The sequence below is a fragment of the Pelodiscus sinensis genome, chromosome 11 (genome assembly GCF_049634645.1).
Source record: "Pelodiscus sinensis isolate JC-2024 chromosome 11, ASM4963464v1, whole genome shotgun sequence".
In the NCBI taxonomy this organism is placed as follows: Eukaryota; Metazoa; Chordata; order Testudines; family Trionychidae; genus Pelodiscus; species Pelodiscus sinensis.
Window position 1 is genome coordinate 5,547,040 of NC_134721.1, and position 13,936 is coordinate 5,560,975.

General features: G+C 43.9%; 1 protein-coding gene across 31 annotated transcripts in view; it reads right to left on the reverse strand.

The window, feature by feature from the left end:
- The window catches only part of MAGI1 (membrane associated guanylate kinase, WW and PDZ domain containing 1), a 554,446-nt gene that overhangs the window by 58,434 nt on the left and 482,076 nt on the right, over window positions 1-13,936 (reverse strand). The window lies entirely within an intron of this gene.

Consider the following 13,936-nt stretch of genomic DNA (forward strand, 5'->3'; position numbering starts at 1 on the left):
TCAGTGTTACGTTTGTTCTGATCACAGGCAATCTTTATCTCTGGGACTTTCATGCCCATGTTAACAAGGTATAAACTCACACCCCAAAAATGTTCCATTTGGGATCGGCTTTCTTATTTTGGTTGTGTACCGCAGCCAACACAACAGACCTCTGGGCACAACTATGGAATTTGGATCAATAAACCAAGTTTTTAATAATTAACGGATATTTTATACAACAGACCCATTCCGGCCACTGGAAGGTAAGCAGGCAGATTGTCACTGCAGAGTGGTAGCCGTTTTTAGGAGAGCTGAGTATTAAAATTCAAATATTCATTTATTTTACTTTAAAATAAACAAGGAATTAAATACAACTCTCTCAATCATTTGATTCAAAGTGTTCCCTAAAACTGTGAGCTCTAACAAGGCAAGGGCTCTCTCCCGTTGTGAGTACATCTGCTCTGCATTCTTAGCTTGAGGGATAATTTGCACATACAAAAACTCCATTCACCCGCCAAAACTCTAACTCACGTTAAGTGGGAATTTAAGCTTAGGCCTGTCATGGGGGCAGAGGAGTTGACGTTCAAGCTATAACGTAGTCCGAATTCAGCTTATATGTCTATGCAGCAACTAGCACAGCGATGGGCAACCGAGGCTAGTGAGTGGGCTGCTGGAAGGGCCCTCCTTCACTTCGGTGGGCCACACGATTGTCGTAACCAAGACGGTCTCCCAGGACAGGGTAATGTTCTCACTGCACTTGCGTACCCAGAATTTGAGGGGTGTTTCGTATGAACCGTGGCAGCGCTTGGACTGTGGGAGCCATGCACGCCGTGTCCAATGTTGTGTGCAATCGGCACGTAGCTCACTTCATGTGCACTTGCTTTACGTGTGTGTCACTTTAGCCATGCCAGTAGGAGAAAAACTACATGGATGGAAAATCAGCAGTGAACTTGGGTGCATGGCAACAGCAAACCAAAGGTCTTGCAGGCCACACCTAGAACCCTGATGGGCTGCATGTGGCCCCCAGGCCATAGGATGCCCACCCATGTCCTAGCACAAAGGGGCCCTGATAGTGTCTGGAGCCTCTAGCCATTACTGTCATATAAAGAATATTAAATAAAAATAACAGTACTAAGAGTGGTCTCATGGGAGTTAGTACACCCCAACCTCCCACACATAGAGAGAGCACCATGCCTTAGCTGGAGAGCAAAAAAGAATCAAACTAAGAACAGGAAGGTATATTTGTAGTTCAACACAGAATGGAGAGATACAGAACTGCCAAGTGTTGGAGTCAATGTTCCCTCTAATTTTTTTCCATCCATGTGTGGAATCAATGTTGTTTATGTGCACCAAGGCACATGTGGATGGGCACCACCCAAAGAAACACTCTGTGGGCACTCTGCTAATCAGCTGAGAGGAATCTGAATCTCCTGGGTGGCCAGCCAAGCTCTCAGCTTACAAGAAACATTGGTTGGGGTATTACACTGCACATAGTTGGTCTCAAAATAAAAACAGAATCAAATAAAAACACTCCACCCATCAGGAGACAATTACCATCCCTGTCAACTTTGACCAAGCTACCACAGCTGTTACTCGCCATTTAATCAATTATTCTAATAATTGGAGCCTTTCTCCTTGACACCAGACACCTCATTCATTCTGGGATTGTTGATATTATGACGCTTAATCATAACTTCAGCCTTTGCAGCCCGTCGGGATGTGGCCAAGAATGATGTTAAGCGGAAAGGTGAAGACACGAAGCTGCCCCACAAGCTCAGCATACGAAGGGTGGGAGGAAAGGGTTTGGTTTTAGAAGCTAGAATAAAATGTGCCGCATTCCCCTCACTCAGCTGCTACGCAAGCAGTGCTGGGGGCCCGAGAGGCACATATCTAGTTACATCAGCACTGTTTAATGCACTGTTTGAGGTTCAGCTGTGCCACCTTGTGTTCCATCGCATCACGGCGGCTATCAAACAACAGCACACGGCTTGACTTGCTCCTATGCTACATGTTCAACAATTCAGGGGAAAAAAAAACCCTTTCAATCCCCCCGCCCCAAAATAAAAATCTATGAAGAGCACCATAACTTTAGTCACTCTCATGCCAGCCCTCCTTTTCATCTGAGAAGGGCCTACTCCCTTCCGAAAGTTCACACGATCTAAAATCCCAGTGAGAAGATTTCAGGCAATTTGCTTCTAGGAAATCTTTTGATTTTGCGTGATGATTTCTAACACAGCTGAACTCTCCCCAAAGAATTACAGCACTGGAAGAGACCTCAAGAAGTCACCAAGTCCAACCCCCGCTAAAAGCAGCAACTAAATCATCCCAGCCAGGGGTTTGTCAAACTGGGACTTAAAAACCTCTAGGGATGGAGATTCCACCCCCTTCCTAGGGAACCCATCCCAGTGCTTCACCACCTTCCTAGGGAAATAGATTCCCCTAATAGCCAACCTAGGCCTCCCCACTGCATCTTGAGACGATTGCTCCTCATTCTGTCATCTGCCACCACTGAGAACAGCCTCTCTCCATCCTCTTTGGAACCTCCCTTCAGGGAGTTGAAGGCTGCTATCAAATCCCCCCTCACTCTTCTCTTGACTAAACAAGCCCAAGTCCCTCAGCCTCGCCCATAGACTGAGACGGTTGCTTCCCTGAGTTGCACATGCACTACACTACTGCAATGTTTCATAAACATACAAGATTATATTCCGGTCACATTCCCCAAGGGATAACATTATTTAGCCATTCAAATTAAGTTAATTATTCAATTGCTTGCTATCAGCATCTTTCATGACATAAAATTAAAGCAAACAAAAAAATCAGATATGCTTAAGAAATCATTTTTGCCCTTAAAAAGGAGTTTTGTGATGAAACACCAGGAATTGTGTTAGTCCTGCAGAGGCCGTGACCCCCTTCTGACAACAAAAATTACAAGACCCCAAGAGGAGGGGACTGTAGCCTTAGCCCTGACAGCCAAGGCTAACACCCTGGGACTGCTGTTTCAGCCCTGGTTGGTGGGGCTCGGGTGTCAGCCGTGGGTCCCAGCAACTCTAAGGCTTTGTCGACAGTACTAAGTTTTGTTCCCAAAAGCGACCATTTGGAGACTAAACAGCGAGCGTGTACATACTGCAATGTGACTTTTATTGAGGGGGGAAAAGCCTAGCTTTGGTAACAAAAAACTTCCACTCCTACGAGAGACTTTTCTCCTTTTCCCTCCCTTTATTGTTGACAAAGCGCCCGTGTAGACACTGTTTGATTTGCAGATGGAACTGGCTTTCACCAGTATCCCACAATGCAGGGAAAGCTCACAGAGCTACTCGTGATGCTGCGCCCAGCAGCTGAGGTGGCTGTGGGAGAACTGGGAGGGAACCCCAAGATCAGCTCTGCCTTCCCACAACACGGCACTGTGGAACACGTACCCACAATGCACTGCTCACACGGTTGGTGATGGTGCCCCCAATGTGGAGAAGTTCTACTGACAGAAGTGTGAATGCCCTGTGGCGATTTTTGTCGACTTTTAGGTGTCAGCATAAGTTTTGTTGACAAAACTTGATAGTGTAGACATTCCGAAAGTCAACTCTGTACAGGCCCACTGACGGGTGAGAGGGAGAGGGCAGTTGTCCTGAGGCTTCGTGGTTCAGAGAGACCTGGGATTCTGGCCATTGCTATAGCAGTGGTGGCTTAAGCCCTGGGTCTCTTTGAATCATCTCCAGAGTGCCATTCCAAATGGCCCTGAGGGCTGGGGGAAGGAAAATTGCTTGTCCAGGCAGTACTGAGAGCTGCCTGCCTGGCCCCACCCCTTCTGCCTAAGGCCCCGCCCCTTCTGGGGCATGACGCCTGCTCACCCACACCATGCCCTGGGGCTGCGGTGACTGTTAGCCCTGGTGACCCCATTAACATGAGGTCACGGTCCACTTTGGGGACCTGGCCACAATTTGAGAAATGCTGAACTATCCTACAGAACTTAATTTCATTTACAAGTTTGATTCCTACTGCAGAGGTCTAAACAAAGACATTGGCCCATTACATTCCACATCCTAATGACATCAAAAACCAAACAAAAGGCACTTTAAGTGGGTCCTAAGTATTTAGCATGGACACTAGATGACAATTTCTTTCCCCTTTTTTCCCCTTCTTTTTCCTCCTCATCCCCCCCGCCCCATTCCCTCCTCTGTGCTATTTATTTGAAAACTGGAGCCCTTAACTCCATTCATCTGAAGAAGTGGGTTGTGCTCACAAAAGCTCATGATGCCATCTACACAGTTTTTTAGTCTCTAAGGTGCTGCAAGACTATTTGTTGTTTTTTAAGTATTTCCAGTTACAGACTAACACAGCTACCCCTCTGAACCTAATGTTTAAAGTGGCTGTGGAGATCAGATGATATTAATATCAATGAGGAATGAACGGTGTCACACAGAAGTGCCACACTACGAATGGTAACGGATATAAGACCAATATTTGCCCTAAATACAGATTGCGTGGGTATTGATCAGTTTGCTCCACTCCACGTCTTGTTCAAATAGTAGCAATACTAGCCACGCTGATTATAGACAGTGGAGATGAAAGCAATGGCTTCTTTTAAATGACTAATGGGTTCGTGCTCAGTAGTTTACACAGCATACCAGTAGAAACCAGAGAGCTCTAAATGTAACGAAAATGCATACAGAGCAGTGCTGCCAATTCTCACAATTTTTCTATGAATGTTGTGATATTGGGATATTCCCTTAAAGTTTCAGCTCCTAGAGACATAGGTCTATGTAAGATTTTACTAAAAAAAGTTTCTAGCTGCCACAATACGGGTTGGACCTTCCTGCTCTGGCACCTTCCAGACCTGAGTCTCTGCTCCCGCACTATGAAGACCTCGGGTGCTGAACCAGAGAGATCCAGCTTCTCCTCCTGACTGTCAGCCCTGCTCTCTGGTGCCAATCCTGGCCAGTGGGCTCCGCTCTCGTCCCTGGCCAGAACTGCACTCCCTGATGGGCCCTGCTGCTGGGGCGGTGTTCCCTACCGCCAATCCAGCCTAGGTTGCACCCCTGACCTTTGCTGGCCAAGGCTCTTCAGTCCGGCAGCATCCGTGGTTCCGCCGAACCATGGATGTTGCTGGACCAGAGAGTCCCGGATTTCAGAGGTTCAGCAAAAAAAAAAAAAAAGCTTGAAATAAGAACCCTGAAAGCCCCAAAACATAGCAAAAAACCCTCCCGCGTTTAATATTTTAAAAAATTCATTACATTAATCTCTTGGCTTTTAGGAATCTGACTCGTGATTTTAGAATGCTTAGAGCTGGCAAGACTGACTTCTGTTTCTAGTCCTAGATTCCCATTTGACTTTGACTACTGTACTTTCATATTTTAGCCAGTCACACAAGAGTTTCTAAGTCAAGTTACATCATTCAGGTTCCTCTCTCTATCTCACGTTAATGAATTAGTGGCAATTTTAATTTAAACTGAAGTCCGGCGTCTCTGTTTGTGGGCCTAATTTCCACCGGCAAATGCACTTGTAGTGCAAACATTAGTCGCTAAACATCAACACCTTGAGTTAAAGCTATTCAAATCTGAACACACAATTTGCTGAAGGCATTCAATGATGGGGTGAAATCGTGGCTTGGAGTAAACTGAAGTTTTGCTATTTAGAGGGGACAGGACTTCTGTGGGTTTTGTGGCTAAAAGCTGTGGCCATAAAATGGATCCAAGCTCTTTGAAATGTTGGTCTTCGCTTACAATCCATTAATGCCAATTAGATTAATGTTGGTATGAAAAATGAACAGGCTTGTTAGCATTCAATTTTTATTTTAAAGTAATTGCAAGGGATAACACTCTATTTTTAAGCATTTTATTTTTAGCAATTGTCACAGTTGGCCAAAATTATGGGTTGGAAGCTTTTTTTAAATGTTCATCTATGGAAAATTTCCTGGGGAACAAGAAATGATGGAGGAGGTTAGAGAATAATTATTTAATGACACTAGGTGTTGCGATTCAAAAAGTTAAAGCTTTCAAATGATTACATACAAATGGTCAGTATCACATTTCAAAATATACAAATGGCTTTAAGTCAAAACCTAATACATTCTCAAGCAGATTTTTATTACTTTGTCTCTCTGTAAATGTCTATTGTCATCAATGGAAATGTCTTGTCGTTGGTTCGTGTGAGTACTCTGAAATCAAAGTTCACCAGCTTTTACTGATAAAAGTCTAATTATTCCAAGCCTCTCAACTCTCTCTTTATAGATATCAATCTTTTACTTGATGTATTCCTCTGATGTTAACCAAGTCTTGTTTCTGTTACTCTGTAAACTAGTCACTACGTGGAATGACCCCTGAAAGAGACTGGGAAAATGTGACATCTAAACTTGCTTTAAAAAAAAATCTCACCAAGTTTGCGATCCTTATTAGAATTTCTCTCCATTGGGTGGAATTAATGGGCAAAAGAAGACTAGATACTCTGTGAAAGAGCAGTTAACCTTTCCTAGACTAAAACGTTCTTTCAGAACTGTTCCCTCTTCACTAATCAAGTAATCCAGGAAAAATAGGAAAATTATATGAAAATTAAAATTATATTAACTTTGAGCCACTGCTTTAATGTGCTCAGTAATTTATTTTCACTGGAGCTCTTTGGAAAATGAAAAAAAAAAACCTATTGTGAGAAAATGTTTATGAAATGTAATGTGTTTTTTGCAGGGCAATTTTCAGACGAGCTCTAATTTTTATGAAGCTGATTTCCTCCTTCCCCTACAAATCTCTCTAAAGGAAATAGTAAGCTGAAATAGCAAGTGACACTGATTTATTACCTATTTTAAAGATTTCTAATAAGAGTCCTAATGAAACGAGGAAAACAAATTACAATACGGAGTCATAACTATCAAGTCACTTTATTTCTATTTTTCATCATGCTACAATTCTGACACCTTATCTTTGGCTTTAATAGGCCATCAAATGTAAGACATCACAATCTACTCGTGGATAGTATTGTGCATGCTACAATGTCATGGAGCATTACCTCGTATATTTGCAAATAGCTTATCCAGAGATAGTAATGTGTTGTTGAAGAATCCAATGAACAGGTTTCAAGAGGGATGAATACAAGTCATTGGGAAGCTCTGGTGGTTTTCTCCATGACAGAGGGTTAGGAGAGAGAAGTGAAGGAGAAGAGAGGTATTTTGAGATGGGATTTGGAGAGAGCTAGGGTCGGGCACGCCGTACAGCAAGGGCATCAGACAGGTTTTCAAGGTTGAGGAACTAGATATGTCGCTGTTTCTCATCAAAGAAGCTACCGCAGATTGGTCTAATGGATGTTTGGAGAGTTGGGAATTGAGGGAGAACAACTAGAAATGAGGGAATTCCAACACTCCCGATGTGATTGGGGGAAGACATGAGAGAGGAAGTTTTGAAGGATGTGCTTTTTTTACTACTGGATTGCAATGAACACACGTGATTTTAAAAAAAAAAACCTGGAGAAAATAATTTCCATTAGCAAAATCATCAGGGTACATTAGGATATTAACTGCCACTTCAGAAAGTATTCAAGGACACAACTTTTAATAAAAGCAGGGAGTCCAACAAGTCAGATACTCCACCCAGCTCTCCACTCAGAAAATAAAAATAAATCAGCGGGAATGTATAATTTAGGCCCTGACCCTGAAATCAGATCAGCAAAGGCAGATCTTTGCATTCGTGCACAAGGTACACTGACATTGCCTTCTGTCGGGCTCCATTTGTCTCCAACGATGCACGTGAACGGACGAAACTGCAGGACAAAGGCCTCAATCTGTGTGAAATACTCTTGCCCTGCAACAAACCCTCAATCCCCCAATTCTGATTGAAAGAGGAACCTCGTCTTCCCCTGGCCCATTCTCAGACGTGCTATGGTAACAGTCATAGAGTCCCCAGTTTGAGATCTTGTCCTAAATGCAATCTGGATCCTCTCTCGAATTCAGCAACTGCTAGAACCATTTGAAGTTTTCTGACAGCTGGACACTTGCGCAGCAAGACTTTGGAATTACTCTTCATTGCAAGCCCAAAGGGCAAATAGAAGTGAGCAGCTTGTTCAACGGAGTTAAAGTCTCCAGCAACAGCTAACTGCAGGCCGTTGTAATAATGATGGCTTTGCATCATTACGGAAAGCAGCTAAAAAGCAGATATAACACTAACGATGTCAGATTAGATACTGCTTTTCGTTTGGCTCCATTAAATTATCTTTCCGCTGTGCGGAAGTGTTAAGCTGGGAAAGGTGAAGAGATTTTTGTCTTCTGTGAAGAGCTCTCACTATGCAACATGGACCCAGCCAGTCTTCTGGTTTAAAGACCCGAAACTAAAAGGTTTGGAACTCCATGGACTTCGGTGGAAGCCAGCAGGAATCGAGGGCACTCAGCACTTTGCACGACTCTGGACCAAATGAGTAGCACTATTGGTTGAAGACTCATTAGCCAAAAGGCCTGACTTTTGCCCTTGATTTTATATGGAAGGTACTCAGCTATGACGGTGATATGTGGAAGTTAAAACTCTCTAAGACAGATAGATAAATATTGTCGATACAGTTCCCCATTCCCTCTGAAACGCTGTAACCTTCTAAATCTCCTGCCTACCCTTAGCTAGCTCTGGAATCCTAAACCAGACAGCTTCCAATTCCCCAGGCAGCTCTCAGCTCCAATTAGCAGTGAATTTGGGGCTAATGGAAAGTGTTTGAAACTGCAGATCTGTTTATCTACCTGTGAGATGAAGTTGAACATTAATCCTCACCGGTAGGGTAGGGTAGAAGGATGCGTCTTTGAGAGGAATAGGCAGATCAGACTCTTGATCCATTTCTTCACTGGCTTTTACACCAACCAGGGGATAGGTCAGCAATAATATGGGTGGCTTTGTCAAGGGGATACCCACTCCCTCACAACTACAAAAAAGACCATCCAACAGTAAATCCAGGAACACCAGGCAGGTGGCAACAATGTTTGGTAGCTACACCTCAGCTCCCTAAAAGTGAAAGATTAGTATCTTGTTTTGAGCCCCCTGGACTGGAGATGATTCTGAGGGTGCATCTACATTGCACCCTTAGCTCGAAAAAGCTATGCAATTTGCACTACACAAATTGCATAATTTATTTCAAGGTAATTTTGAAATAAAGCACTATTCTGACAAGTCCCTTGACCCTCATAGAAGGAGGATTACAGGGATGCTGGAATAGCACACCCTTTATTTCAAAATATATTTTGAAATAACAGGAGCATTAAGACGCAGAATAGCTATTTTGGGATACTTCTGGTATCCCAAAATAGCACCGCTCTCCAGATGTGGCCTAAGAGTATGAATGATAAATAAGACGAATATTCTCTCAGTCAGATATAAGGCCTTCCTTATACCAGGAAATTAACCAGAACAGGAGGCATAAATTATTCTGTGGGTCCCCATGGGGAATAAAAAGTCACTTTTCCTCCAGAACAGAAGGTACAAATACAGAACACCGTTCCAGAATAGCTTGTTCCAGTCACTTTCTCCTTGCAGACAAGGCCTTAATAAAATGAGATTCAAACAGAATGACCAATTTTTAGTACTGAATCAACTTTGAAGCATCAAATATGAGGAAAGGGTTTCATTTGTTTGAAAGCTCCAATATTAACAGGACAATGTTGGGTTATAAATAACTTCTAAAATCAAAACATCCTGTATTGTTTTGATTATTAACAATACTTTAAGATTACCAAACTGAAATAATTTAAGAATATAAGAATGGCAATACTGGGTCAGACCAAAGGTCCATCCAGCTCAGTACCCTGTCTGCCGACAGTGGCCAATACCAGGTGCCCCAGAAGGAGTGAACGGAACAGGTAATGATCAAGCGATCTCTCTCCTGCCATCCATCTCTACCCTCTGCCAAACAGAAGCTAGGGACACCATTCCTTACTCATCCTGGCTAATAGCCATTCATGGACTTAATTAACATCCATGAATTTATGTAGTTTTCTTTTAAACCCTGTTATAGTCCTAGTCTTTGTGCTATTGAAGGCCATGATCCTGCAAAGATCCACACTTGACTTTGCACTTTGTAAGTAGCAGTGTTTGTTTAGTTTTTTGAGGTACGAAAAAGCAAAGAGACACTAGTGAATTACTTTTGATTCTACATAGATTCACTTTCAAGTTCTTATGCACAATCCGTAATTCTGGAATGCACGAAGAAAATGCTCAAGTCCTAAGGGAACAGGGGTTTCAACATTAAAGAACCACAAGACTTGGTTGGCAGAAGCGATTTCATTTCTGCAAGCCAAAGCTTGGGCGGAAGATCCATTACAGTAAATATTTTACAGACTGCTCTCAGTGGTTGTGTGCTTTGCATTTCAACAACTACGCATAATTGTCGGGAGTCCACCCGTGGCTTGGAGCTGGCTGAGCTTTTCACATAGATTACACATCTCTTTCTGATATTTTTCTGCCTGATTAGTAATCACTCCTGACAAATCCTTTGGACAGTTCTGAACACCAGCCTCCGTGTGATGGCGATGATGCCGGCAACGTCTGATTGAATGCAAATGTTATGTTAATAAAAGAATGCCTGACGGCAAGCAATCCTAGCGCTCTCTCCACTGGACACCAGAAGGAGGAGGAGGAGGAAAGGACAGCCAACAGAGAGACCCAAAGAAGAATTGCTTCAAGATTTTAATCACACAATGGAGTCAAGAGCACTGCTGAAATCAGATCAAACTAAATAGCGGCACTTTGTCTAGAGCAGGCACATTCGATAAAGGAACTAGCAGAGGATATGCAAGATAAATATACTGTAGAGTAGGGATGTTAACGTGTACTCATGTAGAGTTAACTGAAAAGCCTGGGCTCGCTGGTTAACCTGCATGGTTACACACCCTCTTCCTCCCCCACTGCTGCCTCTGAATCAGAGGCAGCAAAGGGGGGTAGGTGGGAGCCAATGCACATGGGGATCTGGCTTTTAAGCCAGCTCCCACGGAGCCACCTTCCTCCCCCCACACTGCCTCTGTCTGAGAGGCAGCCAGGTGTGTGTGGGAGGGGTTGTGTATGTGGAGGTGGGAGCCAGTGCTTGCGGGGAGCTGGCTAAAAAGCAGACTCCCCGCAAGCACCAGCTCCTGCCTGCCCCCCTGCATGTAAATGTGCAACTGCTGAAAATTTCAGCGGTTACACACTTACAAAAATTAACTTTTTTTTAACATCCCTACTGTAGGGAGGGTGAGTCCATCGGACTGGAACACTTTAGTCACAGTGCATTGTAGTTAACGACATTCTCTAACTGTTAAACTTGACATTCTTGGATTCCATGTTATAGCTAGTTTCATGCCTGTATATTTTACTTGGTTTATGAACCATGAACAGCAGACTCTTAGGCTAACTTCATTTTGATTATTTACTAGGGTTGCCAGGTGTCCGTTTTTCACCCAGACAGTCTGATTTTTCTGGCCCCTGTCCGGTAAAAAAAAACCCAGAAAATACTGGACATGTAAAATGTTTTTCTTGGATGGAGGCCAGCACGGACATTGTTCCCCTGCTGCATCTGGCGTGGGGAAGCGGGGAGCGCGGGGAGTCTTAAAGGCGCAGCGACTTTTTTTTTTTTCCTCAACAGGTTTGGGTCTTTTGTCCTGCCATGTTTGGAATTTTAGGTGAAAGTATCTGGCAAGCCTATTATTTATGGGGTACCAAGGTGACAACAAATTCAAGTTTCTGTACCATGACAATATGAAACTCAGAACTGCAAATACGATGGAATTAGAAACAAATGCCATGACAGCTTGGCCTCTAGATACGGGGATAATAAGAAGACTGTCTTAAATTTTGTGCCACTTTGAGCAGCTATCTGTGTTTAATTCACTGATCAAGCCGCACACTGGAAAAGATGAGGAAGATAACGGATTCATTAATATTAGCAGTAGACTGACCGTTTACTTTCTCATTAAAACTCAATACCTTTATTTCCTGATCAAACCTTCTTTTGCCGCTGGGGCATAACGAGAAGGATGATTAAATGTCAGCCGCAGTTTGACTAACTAATGTACAGTGGTAACAGATATATTTATGTTCTTTACAGGAAGATTAATAATGTCTGCTGTTTCCTTTCCAACTACAGTTGGAGATACTTTCTTCCAAATACATAAATCAAACGTGAGACTTATGGTATATTTTAAAGGCTCTCAATATTAGAGTGATTTTAAATTACTCAAGTTCTGCAGATACCAGTCATAAAACTAGAGAACTCTGCATAATATAGTCCATTCCTTACTTTTTAATTTATCATAAAAATATAAAATCCAATAAAAGTTGAGAGGGTGGGGAAGGAAAGTATTTATTTTACTACAGGCCTCATTAATTGCTAAATCAGTGCACTGGAATTCTTGGCTTACATTCACAAAAGAAAGGCATCTGGGAGATCTGGAAGGATTTTCAGAAATAGAGCCCCTCCCACTCCCAACACTGGGTCCTTCAATGGGTCTGAAGCCGAGCAACACAAAACATCACTACTCACTTTGGAAAATGTCAGTTCAGCTAATAACCACCTCACCTTCTGCTCTGGAAAACTCAAAACATGCAAATAAAGATCCAATCTTGCAAGCCAAAGGGCCTCTGTGAGGGAATGAAGGACTATGTATGGTAATAGGCCTTTAATTTACGCCCTCTGTTTCTATCCTGGTTAAACAAACAGATTCTCTCTCAGGCGGCTGACTGAAGGGAAACACCACAAAAGCGAAATTGAAAAAAAAAATACCGCTACACACTTTGGACGTCCCACTCACTGGCCACACGTGTGTTGGCAGGACCATCCACTATATCTTTTGGAAACTACTGGTACTTGTTCGCTACTGACATGCCACAGGTCTTGCTGGCTTGATGCAGACACCACTAGAAGCCATTTGGAAAGCTGTTAGAGACGTATTCCTGTGCCAAATATTCCCCACAGCTCGGCATCCAGCACATATTTATGGTCTTAACCTCTGCTTATTTCAGCTCCGCAGCTCATCTCTGAAGGCTTGACCCTGCCCAGTGTAGGGGTATATCTACACTGTGGGGGTTTTCCGGGATACCAAAGGTATCCCGGAAAAACTCAGTCACATCCAAGTAACGCGTTTGCTCTTCCACTTTTTTTTGTGCTCTTTCGGGGAGCCCTGTATGCCTCGTTTCATGAGGGATAAGGGCTCTGCTGAAAGAGGAGTCTAGATGGGGCCAAATGGCGGAAAAGCCTCTTCCAGAAAAGCGATCGGAAAAAGCTATAGTGTAGACCTAGCCTAAGTGTCAATGGTGGCGCAGACTTGCCAAGGCAAAATGAGGTGTGCAAGGCAGGGCACACAACAGAGGAACCTGGCTTTCTATGGGCACTTGCTCAGGTATGGGTAGTGGGGAAACTATAGCAGCATGGGCTACACACGTCTGCCTGGAATCCTGGGGAATTGTCCTCAGGGCTAGTCCACGCTGAAGCCCATGAGGCCGCAGTTCATGCACCAGGGCCTGAACGAGTGAGAGGAAAGCTAGCTCAGAACTGTCTCCGCAAGCTGCTGTCACAGGCTGCGATTGCAGTCTAGCCAATCCCCTTAGGAAGGCAGCAACAGCCGCGGTGCCAACATGGCACTCCTCTGGCCTCAGAGCAGTAGCAAAGCCTACAAGGAGAAGGTGTGGCTACGGGGAAGTGCCTCACTAATGTACCTGTCCTCGTTACTCGTTGTGTGGCACTCATGCAATGAAAAGCCCACGTTGACTGTCTCATGCAGACGGTCTGAAGGTGAGGTGGCTTCTGGCATGGCCTAGGGGCTAGGGCATTGGCCTGGGGAGGGCAGGGTAAGAGGTCCACTCTGGGAGAGGCAGGATAGCCAACACACAGGCATAGATTAGGGGATACGGCATTTGCCTGGAGAGGACAAGGTGGCGGGTTCAAGTCTCCCCCACTTGAGGAGCAGCAGGATAGCCAACACACAGGTTGCCCCGGTGGAAGGCGGGATAAAGTACCCTTCTCTGGAGCTCATTGCACC